Genomic DNA, 16260 nt, shown 5'->3' with positions numbered 1-16260 from the left:
CCTCACACGTGTGAGGTTGAGGTCCTGGGTTCACCCTAGCACCAGTTAGATGACAGCAGGGGCATAGCTTCCTAGTTTGGGGTGACCATTCCTGTGGTGTAAGAGCACAGCAGCCTTGTATATAAATCTATCTTTGGGCTTCGTGGGGTCCCTCTCCCCTGGTAACATGTCATAGGCACCCTAGCCTCTGTCTGGGTCAGTGTCAATGGCTGTCACTGTCACCCTTAGAGATGGCTTCTGCCGCCACCTAGCAGGAGAGGTAGCTTCTACTGAAACTCTAGGTGAGGGCCACTGTCCTGGGTGCCTGTCTAACTCATGTTCACAGATTTCACTTTTGCTGTGTCTGTCTGCCCCTGTCCCTTTCCCTCCCCAGTAGTGTCAGCCCACACAGCTTTGGGGACAAGTCCCTGTCAAGCCACCCATGCCCTGTGGGCCCATGGTCTTTTATGTTTTTGTTTTTTAATTTCCCTATGTGTGCACTGGTGTCAGACAAGCTAAGGTATGAATCCTTGCTTCAACTGTCTCGGGACAGAGCCTCTTGTCTCCCAGTGCACACACTAGGGCAGCTAGCCTTCCAGCTCTTGTCTCTGCCCAAAGCTCACATGTCACACACCTGGCTTTCTGGGGATTTGAACTTAGTTCCACACAGTTGTATAGCAATCACTTTACCCACTGAGGTATCTCCCTGGTCCCTGGTCCCTAGATGTCTTCCTGTCCCCATCTCCCCACAGTACTGGGATCACAGGCCTGGCTCTGTTAGGATTTCTGGGGATTCAAACCCATGTCCTCATGCTTACACAGCAAGTTCTTTATCCTGGCCATCCTGGCCCAGACTGTGCCTCTTACTGATACCCGAGTGCCAGGCTGGTCCTCCCTGGATACTGGAGGACAAAGAGTAAGTTTGTAAAGCATGCTCTGGTGGCTCTCAAGCTCAGAAGGAAGCACAGCAGACTGAAGCCTTAACTTGTGGGCCCACCTGAGTGGCAGCTTTGTCTGTGCATGCTGCAAGTGAAACTCCAGGGCACACTCCAGCTACAGTTCTTTTCCATGGTAGGCTCCAGGCACTAGGCTCCTTTGGTGCCAAGGCTAGCCCCATCCCAGGGGATGGGGCATGGAGCCAGGTGACTTTTTGCATGAGGGCTGTGGGGTGGTGGGTCCCTGGAGTCTCCTCTGACCACAGAGCAGGCAGAAGTCTCCCTGGGTGATGGATGTGCCAGGTGATGCCAGGATGGGCATGGTGAGAGAGAAGGGGCAGCTGGGACTAGGGAGCTCAGTGGGTCTCAACAGCTCCCTCAAACTTCTGTGTTCTCCCCATGAGATTTCTTTACAGTCTCTTCAATCAGAGAGGGTCAGCCATGAGGGGTCTCTGTGTGCCACCATCTCAGGAAAGGTAGGGCAGAGGGACAGGGACTGTGACTACTGTGGGAGCAGAGCTCCAGGAATTTAGAACCACCCTCTTAGGGATCACTGGTACTTTGGGGGCCATGCTTTCGGGCTGCAGCTACAACATCCCAAGCCAGATACACCAGTGGCCTCACTCAGTACCGGAAACCCTTGGATTGAGGTGTACTGCTTCTGCCTGGCCCTGTGGTTCTCTACCAGATGATTGACTGCAGCTAGTTGGCGTGGTCACCTGGAGTGGCAGCAGTCCTCGGTTGGAATGCTGTTCCTGCTCCCTCTGTGTAGTTGGGCTGAGTGTGCTTGGGGCATGCGCAGCAGCCAGTGAGCGGAGCCTGATATATAAAGGTTGTCTTGGCACTGTAGGTAATCAGGCCAGGGCCAGCTGGCCTGGGGGATGGTCCTAGTTTCTTAGAGGTGCACCCTTGGGGTCACACCTGTCTATCCTGGGTGATGATGGGCAGAGGAAGGAGGAAGGGATGTTGGGGTCATGGCCTTGGAGACCCTGAGAGGCAGACCAGGAGGAGATGTGGCGCTAGACTGTGGGGTTTCTCTTGGTCTTTGGGGCTCCCTGGTGCCAGGGCCCCAGGGAGATGGGCAGTGGGTTTCTCTCAGGAGTGTTCGACCTTATACTTCTGCTCCCTCCCCGCATGTTGGAGGGATGGCTCAGTAGTTAGACACAGTACCTGGAGGTCTGCCAGCTGCAGGACAGTGACCATGTTGTGGCCATATCTGGTGTCTCTGGATGTCCTTCCACTAATGTGACCCCACTGTAGACCTAGCAAGCTCTGGCCCCTTGCACATGTAGGGTGCTGCCTTCAAAGTAAACTGTCCCAAGCAGCGTTGCTTTAGGAAATGGTGGGTTTTGGATTTTATTTATTTATTTATTTATTTATTTATTGAGACAGGGTTTCCTAGTAGCTATGGAGCCAGTCCTGGAACTCAAGCTGGAGACCAGGCTGGCCTCAGAACTCATAGAGATCCCCCTGCCTCTGCCTCCTGAGTGCTGGGATTAAAGGCGTGCACCATTGCTGCGTGCCATGAATATGTGTGTGTGTGTGTTTTAAATAATATTTATTGTGGGGTAAACAGGGCTTTTGCCACAGCACACATGTGGGTGTCTGGGGGCGGGGTCAGGCTTGGCAGCAAGCGCCTTTTACCTGCTGATCCCTCTTGCAGGCCCTCACATTTCTGAGCCACAGTAGAAGGTAAAAGCAGAGCAGGTGAACCAGGCCTCAGTGCGAACTGCCTTGGGGGTTCTGGGAACTGAACCTGGGTCCTTAGTAAGGGCATCCAGTGAGTGCCCTAACCACTCACTGTGCCCACATGCTGGAGGGAACAGGAGGCCTCACACTGCCTATCTGCTGTGCTTGTGGCCTGAGCATGGCTGCAGTCACCCAGCTGTCACCAGCTGCCTAGAGGCATGAGGACATGGCTCAGGTGTGAGTACCAGCCCCAGCACACCAGACCCCAGGCTTGTTCCCCTACACTCCAGAAAGTGTGATATGAAACCAACTGCAGGGTCCTGGGGACATGGCTCAGCAGGTAAAGGGGTTTGCTTCAAGCCTAACTACCCAAGCTCAATTCCCAGGACCCACAGAGTGAAAGGAGAGAACCAGTCCCTGCCAGTGTCCTCTGACTTCCATGTGCATGACTTCCCCCCAAACAAATAATAAAAATAAATCGTAGCAGGGCAGTTGTGGCTTATGCCTTTAATCCCAGCACTCGGGAGGCAGAGGCAGGCGGATCTCTGTGAGTTCGAGACCAGCTTGGTCTACAGATCCAATTCCAAAGCTACATAGAAACCCTGTCTTGAAAAACAAACAAAAATTTTAAAAAATGAGCTGCAGAGTTTGTTTCCTGAGATGAGTCCTCATGTGTCAGGCCAGGTGCCGGGACATTAGCACAGGGTGTATGTGTGTGTGTGTGTGGGGGGCAGGCACCAGAGAGTACTGAAGGGTGCCTCCTGAGTACTGTCCCTACACTGGGTGTCCTGCAGGTGATATGGGCAGAGACTCCCAAGGACAGCAGACCACACATGTAAAAGCCCTGGGCTTGTGATCCTAGAGCAAAGGAGCTGATGTGACCAAGCTGTTGTGCGTGGTCAGCCTTGGGGCGATGGTCCTGAGATGGCAGAAGACCCCTCAGCAGTGCTGGTGAGCCTGGTCCTTCTGTTGTGAGGCAGCCTTTTCATGTGCCCTGCACTGCCTCTGGACAGGGTTGGAGGGGGTGCTGAAAGCCATCTGGGGGAGGGGAGGGGAGGGAGGGGAATCCCTGGGCCATCAGCACTTCCTGATCCAAGTCATGACAGTGTGATGTCTGACTTTGCTGTGTTGCTTCGGTGTCCTTTGTATCACTTTCCCCGGCTCTCACTTTTATTTTCCTGAGCTGTTGGGAAGGGTCATGGAGTGCATGCTCCTTCAACCCCATGGCCCCCTCAGTGAGGTGACAGGAGTGGCTTCTAAGCATTTCCACCCATGTCATTGTTGTCTCCTCTGCCCCCCACACCCCCACTCCTGGGTAGCCTTGGGCAAGCCATGGTCTGCCCTGTGTCTCCTTCACCAAATGGGACAGTGTAGTGATGGTACCTGCTTCAGATGGCTATGGTGCTGAGCAGGCAGCATCTGTATGTGTGCATGTCCATGTATGTGTGCGTGCGTGTGTACATGCATGTGTGTGCATGTATCCATGCACATGAGAGTGTCTATGAATGTCCCTGTGAATGTGTGTGCATGTCCATGTATGTGTGTGTGTACATGCCTGTGTGCATGTGTGTATTGATCAGATGCGCCCAACTGAACTTGCTAGCTACCCTGCCCTGAGCTTTGAGGCCTGTCCCTCAGCCAGGGAGGCTGTAGCAGGTGAAGGAACCTGTCCTAAGTCACTGGGTTCAGTGAGCCCAGGGATGACAGGAGCATCCAACTTCATCTTTGGTCTCCTAGACACTGGTTATGGTGTCTGATGAAAAGTTAGCTCATGGGTCAGTAGACAGATGCTGGCCAAGCCTGGTATTCAGTAGCCGAGGATGCACCCAGAGGCCGTTGGTGTGTGCAGGAGGCTGTGTCTGCTTGTGGGGGGTTTGTTGCCTGTGGTGCTGGGGTGTTGGAGAGGGACAGATAGGTGGCCCTCACTAATCTGCTCCCCTCTGAGCTGGCTGTGCTCGGAAGTCCTGGCTTTCTGAAAGGCTGACCATATTCCAGCATCGACTTAGTTTTCATTTTTTTTTTTTTTTTTGTGTGTGTGTGTTTTTTTGGTTTGTTTCTTTTTTCTTTTTTAGAACTTTTGGTGTGTTTATTTTGTGTGTATATACATATTAGTGAGCCTGTGGAGGGAGTCCACTGCAGGGGGTCCTGGGGCTTGTGGCTGGCACTGGTCATTCTTGTTTTTTTTTTCAAGACAGGGTTTCTCTGTGTAACGTCCCTAGCTGTCCTGGAACTCGCTCTGTAGACCAGGCTGGCCTCGAACTCACAGAGATCGGCCTGCCTCTGCCTCCCAAATGCTGGGATTAAAGTGTGTGCCAGCACCTCCCAGTTGACTGGCCATACTTACATTTGTCCTAAGCAAGTCACCCTGGCCTGATTGGTGTTATTTAATTGCACTGATTATTTGCCCCAGTGAGTATGTGTGCTCACTCATGCATGTTTGTGGCAGGGTCAGTGTACAGATTTGTGCTCCCATGCATGTTCTCTGCTTTAGTCTCTGAGATAAGGCTTCATGAACCAGAAGGTTACCTGTCAGGCTGGGCTACCCACCAGCAAGCAAAACCTGCTTGTGTCTCCTCACAGCTCTGTGGTACAGGCACAGCCTGTGGCCCCCACATTGGGCCATTCTGCGGATTTCAGGCTCTCCTTTCTCTTTGCCTTTTACCCAAGCCATCTCAGGCAATTGTGGGCAGTCTTTGGTATCCCTAATATTGAGTACATCCTCCCTCCGGGCTGGGACTCCGCTGACAAAGTTGTTAGATCTGTCACTCATGGCACTGATAGGCCCTATCTTGACTCTGTGGTAGCCTGTCGGTAGAAAGAGAATCCAGGGTCCATGAGGTGTACATCCTGTTATTCCTTTCTTACTAGGAACAGTCCCTTAAGCCTGTGTGGGTTTCATGAAGTCAGGCCCCCAGATGTGACAGGAGAAATGCTACTGTGTCCTTGTAGTGTGGGTGCAGAGGCCCTGCTGTGGATCCATCCTGTTCGGGGTGACATGAATCTGATTAGTAGAGAGGTGTGGCCTCCATGTTCACTGTGTTCCTTAGGAATCTTGAGGGAGACATTTGAACTGTGAGAGCTCACTGCTGGTCCCCACCCAGGAAAGCTGTGGAGAGAGAAGGGCATCTCGTGCCATTGTTCTGTGCCCGTCTGTTATCTGCCTTCCATTCTGAGGTACAGCACACTTTCTGCTCCCTGGGTCATTGGTGACTTCCCCTCCTTCACGGCCATTCCTGTGTGCAGGCCTCCCCAGCCATGTCCCTGTCAGTACAGCCTCACCTGCTGCCTTGGGGTGGATTCCCAGATGGTCCTCCTAGGAGCTGAGCCTTGTGCTGTCTTTCTCAGGGCTGTGGTTGCTTCTAGACCCTCATCAGCACTGCAAGGCCACTGTGTACACTGAAGTACAGGCATGTGACAGTTTCTAGTTCCAAAACTGAGGGACATGTCTGTATGTACAACAGCTAATCTAGGTTTTCTTTTATTTTTTTTTTTGAGACAGGTTTCCCTGTGCTGGAACTTGCTCTGTAGATCAGGCTGGCCTCCAGTTTACAGAGATCTGCCTGCCTTTGCAGATTAAAGGTGTGTGCCACCACCACCTGGCCCTAAATGGACATTTTATCCATCCACGTACCTGTCCTTCCATCCGTGTTTCTGTTTACCCACAACCCATCTAGCCCCCACCTCCCCACCCATTTACCACCATCCACCCACCCATCCACCCATCCACTCATCCACCCACCACCCACCCACCATCCATCCATCCATCCACCCACCCATCCCATCCATCTATCCTCCACCATCCATCCACCCACCCACCACCATCCATCCATCTACCCACCATCCATCTATCTATCCATCTATCCTCCATCCATCCACCCACCACCCACCACCCATCCACCCACCCACCCCCCACCACCCACCATCCACCACCCATCCATCCATCCATCCACCCATCCACCCACCCACCCATCCATCTATCTATCCATCCATCCATCCTCCACCCATCCACCCAACCACACATCCATCTACCCACCCATCTATCCATCTATCCATGCACCCACACACCCATCCATCCACCCATCCACCCAACCACACATCCATCTACCCACCCATCTATCCATCTATCCATGCACCCACACACCCATCCATCCACCCATCCATCCACCCACCCAACCCACCCATCTATCCATCTATCCATCCATCCACCCATCCACCCACCCACCCATCTATCCATCTATCCATCCATCCATCCATCCACCCACCCACCCATCTATCCATCTATCCATCCATCCACCCATCCACCCACCCACCATTCACCCATCCCTCCACCCATCCCTCCACCCATCCATCCACCCACCCACCCATCTATCCATCCATCCACCCACCCACCCATCCACCTATCCATCCATCCACCCATCCACCCACCATCCATCCATCCATCCACCCGTCCACCCATCCATCCACCCACCATGCATCCATCCATCCACCCATCCATCCTCCATCCATTCATCCATCCACCCACCCACCCATCCATCCACCCTGTCCACCTCCTTGCCCATCTCCCCTCCCTGCCCTCTTCCCAGCAGCAGTGCTGTGAGTCCACATCAGGGCATGCAGTTCTCTTAGAGTCCCTTGGTCTTTAGCTCCTGTGCAAGCTTCCCCTGTTGACAATGGGATCCACTCTATGCACTGAGAGCCCCCAGAGGAATCCCATCTTCCATGTTTGTCTTGGGCACACAGTTCTGGCTTTTTGTGCAAGTTGTGTGGTTGTGTCCCTTGTCTTGGCCATGCTGCTCTCTTGAAATAAAGTCATTTGTTTGGTCATCCTCCTGTCTAAGCAGGGACCCCAATGCCTTCACAGTTTCTGCTTGCTGATGCCTTTGGAAGGTGAAAGGTGAACAGGGTTCAGTGTTGGGTCTGTTGGGAAGGTGCATGGTGCCAGTGTTACCGCCCTGTCCACTGCCCCTACATTGTGTGCCTTGGTCAGAAGCTCAGACTCCTGAACTTCCTGCTCCTGCTGTCAGCATCTCAGAATGGAGCCCACAGGCTAGCCTCTCGTGCCTCCATGCAGACAGCCAGTGTCCTCTGCCCAGCCTGTGTCCCCAGTGTCTGCAGTGCCACTTTGCCTCAGCAAAAGCGTCCTGGATCTGCCTCCTCCCCTAGCCACATACCATTCCCCACCTCACCAGTGGAGTGCGCTGCTCTCATTCACATGCCTGCAGTCTGGACCGCAGGTACCTCTTGGCTTGTGTCAGCCACCTTGTCAGAGTAAGGCCATCTTCCTGTCTTCCCCAAAGAAGTTGTTTTTTGCCATTCATTCATTTTCTAGGGAGTGTGGGGTTTGACCTTTCCTCCGACTTTTATTTAGTTCTTAAATTGCATTTGTTTATTTCTTTACTTACCCTATGTGTGTACACGAGGGTGGCCCTTCTCAGTGTGTGTGTGGGACAGTTTGCAGGAGTCTCTTCTCCCACTATGCAGGATGCCAGGCTTGGCAGCAAGTGCCTTTATCTCCTGAACTGTCTCAGCCCCCAACTTTTATTGGTTTATTTACTTTATAACTTTTAAACTTTAGTATTTAATTACATTATGTATGTGTGAGTACATTGTCCATGGAGACCAGAGAGTGTGACAGGTCCCCTGGAACTGGATCTACAGGTGATTGAGAGACATCTGATATGGGTGCTGGGGACCGAAGACACATTGGGAAGAGCAGCCAGTGTGCTGAGCCATCTCTTCCTTCCTTCCTTCCTTCCTTCCTTTTTTTTTTTTTTTTTTTAAAGACAGGGTCTTGAACTCACAGAGCTCCATCTGCATTTGTCTCCTGGGTCCTGGGATTAAAGGTGTATGCCATGTTTGGCAGTTTTAAAAACTTTAAAATTAGATTTTTGCTGTTTTTTTGAGACAGGGTCTGGTTGTGAGCCCCAGCTGGCCTCAAACTCTTAAATTCCCTGCCTCAGCCCTTGAGAATGGGGATGACAGGCATGCATCATTCTGAGCTATACCCCATTCCTCTTACCATCTTCTTCTGTTGCTGTAACAAAATTCTGGGGACCAGTATGATTGACTTAAAGAGAAAAGGCAGTTCCGGTCTGGCAAGAGGGCTCAGTGGGTGGGGTGGCTGCTGCCAAGCTTTACTCTGTGATGGCAGGAACCATCTTCTGTAGGTTGTTCTCTGATCTCCACACTCTACCAATGCCCGTGCACTCAAATTTAAGATAAACAAATGAGCTGGGCGGTGTTGGTGCACATATTTAATCCCACCACTCGGGAGGTAGAGGCAGGCAGTTCTCTGTGAGTTCCAGGCTAGTCTTGTCTACAGAGTGAGTTCCAGGACAGACAGAACTGTTACACAGAGAAAACCTGTCTCAACCCTCCCCTCCAAGGTCCCCCAAAAAACAGCCAAAGGAAAGGAAAATTACAAATGTAATAAACATAATTTAAGACATTTGCCCATTTGCTCTTGCAGCAGCCTGCCTTTTACTTACTTCACCAAGACCTCTGTCCCCACGGTCTGCCTGATTGCCAGTCTTCTCAGGCCTCTGTGTGACTCTTGTGATTATTATGGGTTAGACTACAATAGCAACATCAGATTCCGAGGGGGGGTGGGGCTATGGATGGACGGACAGCTTGTGTCCTTCTAGAAAATGGTGAGTGTGCTGTTGGGGACCCAGGGCCTTGGGTCTGTATTCTTGAGTTCTTCCTGGGGAAGGTGAGAGGATCCTGGGCATCACTCTGTGCCAGGGCCTTACCTTGGGAGAAGCCAATGGCCCGGTTGTTCCTGCCATCTGTGTCCATCCTGTTGTCTGAGGCTCTAGCCTCACATTTATCCTCCCTTGGCTTTAAGCCCTGGACCTTGGGGCTCTGGGAGTTCTCACTGTCCACCTGCCAGGTTCTGCCCGTGTCCTGGGTCTCCAGGCACATTTGAGTTCCGTCTCCAGTGATGACAGATTGGAATGATGTGGTCAAGGGTCCTACTCCCTGTGGCAAGGTGCAGAGTGCAGCCTTCTCCTATTGTCCTGGCACTGTGGGCCCACCCTGCCTTGTCTCCTGGACAACATCCCCACAATGCCCTGAGCTAGTCTCTGTATCCCCCCCCACCATGCCCTGGTCCAGCCTATGTGTCTTCCTGCTGTGCCAACCCTTTCCCACTCCTGCTGACTTGGGGACGGGTGCTGGATGCCTAGGTTCTTTGTCACATCTCACTGGTGGGCATTGGCAAGCCTGTGTGGCCTGTCCCTGGTCATCTCTGTGTTGACTGTCCTGATGGAGAGTGGGTGCTTGGAAGGAAGGCTGCAGAGGAGTTCCTTGAGCCCTTTGGCTGGGATCTGTGTGATCACTTCAGCCAGGGCTCCATGGAGAGCTCCAGGATTGTGTCCTGACTTTAGTGACATCCCAAGGATACTGGGGACAGACAGCCTCGCCTGATGCACCCAAAACTCACTGTGGGTTGCAAAGTCTGTCTCCAGCCATTCAGGGAACCTCTCTCTGCATGTTGCCATCTTGGGGACTTTAGCTAGGAAGGAGTTTGGAGTCAGGGAGTTGTGGGCTCCTGGACTCTTGTCATGACTGGCTGCTACCTGCTGAGTGGCTTTGTCTCTCCAGTGACTGTCTTGAATTGAGCAGATGTGAGCACCCTAATGGGTAGAGTCAGGGCCTCCATGCTGTGATAGAATCCCAGCTGCAGAAATGCTGGGAAGATTTCTCTCTGGGGACACTAGGCAATGTGTTACGATAAATCTTTCTGCCAAAAGCTGCTGAGCCCCACCTCCACGTGTGCGCTATACGCCAGCCGCCTGCCGGAGTTAGGGCCCCAATAAATGTACAGAGACTTGTATTAGGTACAATACTGCTTGGCCAATGACTAGGACTTCTCATTTGTTAGCTCAGTCTTAACTATCATAAACCTATATATTTTATAAGACTTATCTTATTGGATGCTTTATTGGCGTCCCTCCTTGTCGGTGGATCACATTGTGCGGCTGGAGCAGGAGCGGAGGGGAAAAGAGGGCCCTTCCTGTTTCTCCTTCACTTAAATATGAGTCTCCTTGCTATGTCACTTCCTGCCTGGATCAGCACTTCTCTACTACATTTCCCAGAATCCTCTTTGACTCCTAGTCCCGTCTACTTGCTGTCTCATTGGGCAAACAGTATTTTATTTAACAATGAAAAAGATAAACATACACAGAAGTACTTCCCCCATCAGCAATATCTGCCCTTCACAGTTAGGCCAAGCGACAAACCAGAACCCCCCCCCCCCCAACCAATGGCTTTATTAGGCTTACTCTTTAATTTTTATTTTATTGATTTAGTAATTGTATTACCACTATGTATTGCTTACATACGGGTGTTTTGCCTGAATGTTATGTCTGTGTATATGTGTGTGTCTGGGGTCCCCGGAGGCCAGAGGAGGGCATCAGATCCCCGGGAACTGAAGTTTCAGATAGTTGTGAGCTGCCGAGGGGGTGCTGGGAATTAGACAGGGATCCTCTGCCAGAATGGCTAGTTCTCTTAACCACTGAGCCATCTCTCTACCTAACTAGACCCTCCCCTATTGATCACTGAGTGACAAAATGCCTTACAGCTGGATGTCACCGAGGTATTTCTTCAATTGATGCCGTTAGCTTACGTCAAGTTGACATGAAACTAGCTAGCACAAATGTCGAGCTCTTTGTATATTCTGGATACTGGTCCTTTGTCTTCTTGTTGAGTGGTGAAGACTATATGTTCTGATCTTCTTAGACCTGTGGCTCTCAGATATTTCCCAGACTGTCTCTCCCTTTCATCGTGGCAGCGTTTGAGTTTAGAGCCCAGTGTGTGTTTTCTCTTACATCTTGTCTAAAAGTCACCTGGTTCAAAGCCAGAAATATCTGTATTCTAAGAATTTGATGTTTAGCCAGGCAGTGGTGGTGCATGCCTTTAATCCTAGCACTTGGGAGGCAGAGTCAGGCAGATATCTGTGAGTTTGAGGCCAGCCTGGTCTACAGAATGAGTTCCAGGACAGTCAGGGCTACACAGAGATACCCTGTCTTGAAAAATAAAAAAATAAAAAAAAAAGAAGAAAAAAAAAACCTGATGTTTGTTTTTAAAATTTGGTCTGGACCCATTTAGAATTAACTTTGTGTGTGGTGTGTAGGACCTTTGCTTGAACAAAATCACTCCCTCCCTGTTACTGGGTCTCGCCTTAGCACAGACCTTCCACAGGAACATCAACTCTGGTAGCTCTCGAATGCCCTTGACCAGGGCTAGTGGTGCAGGGACTGGAACCCAGGGCCCCCAAGTTACTCCCAGCCTTTTTTGTTCAATTCTTAGAGCTTTGCCACCCTGAGCCATCTGGTTCTGTCTGATGCTCAGGTTGAATGACCTTCTCCACCTTGTTCAGAGAGCCCCTTAGAACCTTCCCTGGGGTCTCAGCCTGGCGCTCATCATAATCTGCTGTGCTGGTGGCCAGCGAGTTCCTGTCTCCACAACACACCCCCACTCCCAGCATCACAAATGAGTGCTGCTCCTTACCTGGTTGCTGGGATTCAAGCTCAAATTCATGTATTATTGCTCAGTAAGCACTCTTCCCCCACTGAGTGATCTTTCCAGTCCCTCTGTTGGTAGCTCTGTTCTTTCAGACAGAAGATTGTGAATTGGTGCTGGGAAGCTTGGTATCCAGCAGGCCCAGAAGCAGAGTGGCCGGGGTGGGGTGGGGAAATGGTGACTTTGCACTGGACAGGGGTGAGGACAGGAGTCCGAGGGGTGGTGGGGCATTCTCCATACAGCAGAGAAGGAGGTGGTCCTTGCTGGTGCTGGACCTGGAAAGACTGGCCTAGGGTCTCCTGAAGATGCATGGTGACAGTGGTGTGGGGCATGGTGTGGCTGTGGGTGCTGGGAGAGAAGTTGTCAGCTTCACACTGTTTGTTTAGGGGAGCTTCCCTTAGGGCCATGGTTAGCCAGGACTGGACACATAGGCAGTAGTAAAGGCAGCTGGAGCCCAGGACATTGCAGTAAGAAGCACAGGTGGGGGCCACAGAGGTCACAGGTTGGTAGCCTCAACCACAGGCTTCCATCACAAGGTCTCAGTGCCACACTGTGGTGGGACTTCCCATTAGCAAGCCCAGATCATTTGAGTCACTGCACTAGAAGGTGGCTCACTGGCAGGGACCCATTACCTCCCTCTAGAGGCCAGGGGCTTTGGAAGGAGCCAGGCACTTTCTGCTTTTTAAGACCGAGTGTTAAATAACCCAGGCTGGCCTCAGACTTGGTGTGGCTGAGGCTGGCTTCAGATCCCTGCCATCCTTCCTCCACCTCCCAAGTGCTGGGTGGCAGGCATCACACTTGACTCAACTTGAAAGTTAGTAGCTGTTTGTGGCTTCTGGCTTCTAGAAGCTTCTCTGCTGTCACTTAACTGCTCCGGGCTCTTACTGCACTAGCTCACAGTTGGGCCAGCACAGATCTGGGGACAGCCTGCATGTTGTTGAGAAGTGATAAGGGCTGGACACTGTGTCAGGCCAGTGTCCCTGACAGAGGTAGTACTGGAAGGATGGGACAGGCAGGAACTGCAGCCGTGCAATTCAGTCATTAACTTTCATCTGTACCTTGCAGGACGTTGGCTATCGCTGGAGGTGCCTGACAGAAAGTAACCCTGATTGCTTTCTTGAGCCCGGGGTTATTTGTCACCAAGTCAGCCCCCTGGAACCTCCTGGAACCTCCAGGTAAGTACAGCAGCCAGGCCCCAGATGGCGGCCTAAATGTGGGTCCATGGGTCCCAAGATTGGGTGGTGCTGAGACCTGGTGGCTTGTGGGTGGAGTCTGTGCACCTGTCCAGCAGTGACTCAGGCTTCTCTTAGCACTGCTGACTGTGGTAGGACCTGGAGATCCTGTGCGGGTTGGTCTCTGGAACACCTTTTGTGGATCTTTGGGGATGTGGGGCCTGTTCCCTTCATCCATCCACAGCCGGAAGTTGGGATTAGGAATGGGGCTAGGGTCTCCAGCAGTAGGAGGCAACTTTTAATAAAACACCTTCAAAACAGTGGATGTAAGCTAGGGATGGTGGCACACGCCTTTAATCCCAGCACTTGGGAGGCAGAAGCAGGTGGATCTCTGAATTTGAGGCCAGCCTGGGCTACATAGTAAGTTCCAGGAGAGCCAGGGCTACATAGTAAGCCCCCATCTTGAAAAGGGAAAACCAAACCAAAACAAAAAAACACCAAAACAGTAATGAAACTTGTGTGGATCTGGAGGTAAGGGATGGTTCAGTGGTTAAGAGCAGTGTCTTGTCTGCTCTTCCAGAGGACTGGGCTTCAGGTCCCAGCTCCCATGTCAGGAACCTACAACTGTCTGTGGCTCCAGTTTAAGAGATCCAGCCTTCGGGCAGCAGGCACCTGTACTCGTGTGCACACACAGCTTTCACCTCACTGCAGGGCATTGGTGCTGTTCACATGTACACACAGACATGTGTACATACATAATTTCAAAAATGTTTTATAAATGAAAGAGCCTATTTATGGGGTAGTATGTGTTCACACACATGTGTGTGCATGTGTTTCTGGGACTTTAGTAAACCCAGGGCACAGGCCTCACTCCAACCCACTTGTGAAGTGTGAGTCAGATTAACTGTGCCGTTTGGTCCTTGACATGTTTCTGTGGTGGCCTTCAGAGTCCCTGCCTAACATGGGATGTTATTGTTCTCAGATTCCCTGCAAGTTCAGTGAACTTCAATACTGTCACCCTCTTGTACCTCAGGTCCCTGTGTGCAGGGGCTAGGGACACAATCCAGGACCCTGTGAGCAGAATTTGGCACAACCACTACATCACACTGCAACTTGGACAGGCCTAATACAGGAGCATCTGCAGTGGCCCAGAGCTCCCCAGGAAGGGGCCAAGGCTGAGAAAGGCCAGGATGGGGTCATTGAATTGCGGTAAACGCTGGGGGTTTCAGGTTGGGCTTCATGTTGGCGATGGAGATTGGGTTAATTGCCACCTCTTAGTTCAGGGATGAGTCCCAGCAAGGTGATTTTGCAGGGCCTCTGAGTTGGGCGGGCCACTGCATACTAGAACTGATGAAGCCTTTCCTCTTGCTGTTCACAGGGACACCACAGCTGAGAAGGGCCAGGCTGCAGCAGGGGCAGGGTCCTGGGGTCCCTGTCTGTCTTGTAAAACTTTTATTAGTTTACAGCTGGAACAGTGGAACCTTGTACCAGAGATTACTATCTGTGGGGCTCAAAATGGCCAGAGCCACTGTCCACACAGGCATTGTGGAACATTGGTGGGCAAGAGGTGATAGACAGGTGGTGACCAGGCTTGGAAGTCATTCTGTCCTAACCTCCTGAAACACTTAGCTGTGTTCAAGCTCAGCTGTGTTCCAGGCAGCCTTTGCCCTCAACCTAGGTGCTCTGAGCCAAGGTGAGCACACAGGGAGTGGAGAGTGCATGCTGAGCCATGCTTTCCTCAGAGCTCCCCAGAAGGAAACTAAGGACTCCACAGTGAGGCCTTGCCCAGTGATGGTGCTTGGGACAGACAGGGCTTGGCAGGTCCTGCAGCTCCTCTGTGAGGAGCATCCACCTGGGCCCACTGCCAAGAGTGGACAGCTCAGTCATTTGCAGTATATTCAGAGTAGTATAGCCATCACCACTGTTGAGGTCCAGAAATCCCATCACCCCAAAAGGAAGCCCTCTCTCCCTAGCCTCTAGCACCCACAAATCCACTTCCTGGCCCACAGTGGTTGTGCCCTCACCCATCGATCACTAATCAAGAAAATTCTCTACAGGCTTGCCTGCCTGCAGCTAGATCTTATGGAGACATTTCCTTTATTGAGGCTCCCTCCTCTCAAGTGACTCTAGCTTGTGTCAAGTTGATATAAAATTAGCCAGCATGAGTGACATTTTGTTTCTGGGTCTCTCACTGAAGCTGATCTTCAGGTCCCTTCACGCTGTGTGTGTCTGAGTCTGATTCTTGTTCAGGGCTGCCTGGTGTTTTCAGTATATGACTGAGCCACTCTTTACCCATTGTGTATCTTGCCAATGTTGGCTGCTGTATGGGACATGAAGTCACTCCTTGGACCTATATTGGATTCAGGTTTGTGGTGACAGTGGCTTTGGGCTGTGGTAGTTTGGATAAGAATAGCTCCCAATAGGTTCATATATTTGAATAGGTGGGATTAGGAGTTGTGGACTTGTTGAAGGTTTGTCACTGGGGTGGCTCTGAGGTTTCAGAAACTCATATCAGACTCAGTGTCTCTGCCTGCTGCTTGAGGGTCAGGATGTAAAGCTCTCAGCTACTACTTCGGAACCATGCTTGTCTGCCTGCTACCATGCTCCCCACTATGATGATGATGGACTAAGCCTCCGAAACTGTCAGCCCTCAGTTAAATGCTTTTCTTTATCAGTTACCATGGTCACAGTATAGAACAGTGACTGAGACAGGCCTTCAGAGCTACCTGGCATTCCCAGTGGCTGCCCCACCTTCCATCTGTAGCTGCAGTGAGAGTGGTCCTACACGTTGCAGAAACACCTGGAGCAGCATTTGTAGTTGTTCCCCACCTTGTCAGAGGCTGTGATCTCAACTGTGACAGCTGCTGAACCACAGCTCAGTCAGAGATCATGTCATACTCACACTTTAATCCTGTCCTGCCTCCTGCCTCAGCCTCCCAAGAGTCCCCCAGACACCCACT

General features: G+C 51.6%; 1 protein-coding gene across 6 annotated transcripts in view; it reads left to right on the top strand.

Moving 5' to 3' along the window:
• Kdm4b (lysine demethylase 4B) overlaps positions 1–16260 on the top strand; it is an 87680-nt gene that overhangs the window by 4025 nt on the left and 67395 nt on the right. For all 6 annotated transcript variants that reach the window (XM_027416854.2, XM_027416852.2, XM_027416851.2 and 3 more), the window contains exon 2: positions 13194–13303. The gene's annotated coding sequence lies outside the window, so the exon portion shown is untranslated. The remainder of the gene's footprint in view (positions 1–13193; positions 13304–16260) is intronic.

This window comes from Cricetulus griseus, chromosome 5, assembly GCF_003668045.3.
Source record: "Cricetulus griseus strain 17A/GY chromosome 5, alternate assembly CriGri-PICRH-1.0, whole genome shotgun sequence".
In the NCBI taxonomy this organism is placed as follows: Eukaryota; Metazoa; Chordata; class Mammalia; order Rodentia; family Cricetidae; genus Cricetulus; species Cricetulus griseus.
This window is presented reverse-complemented; position numbering and strand designations above follow the sequence as displayed.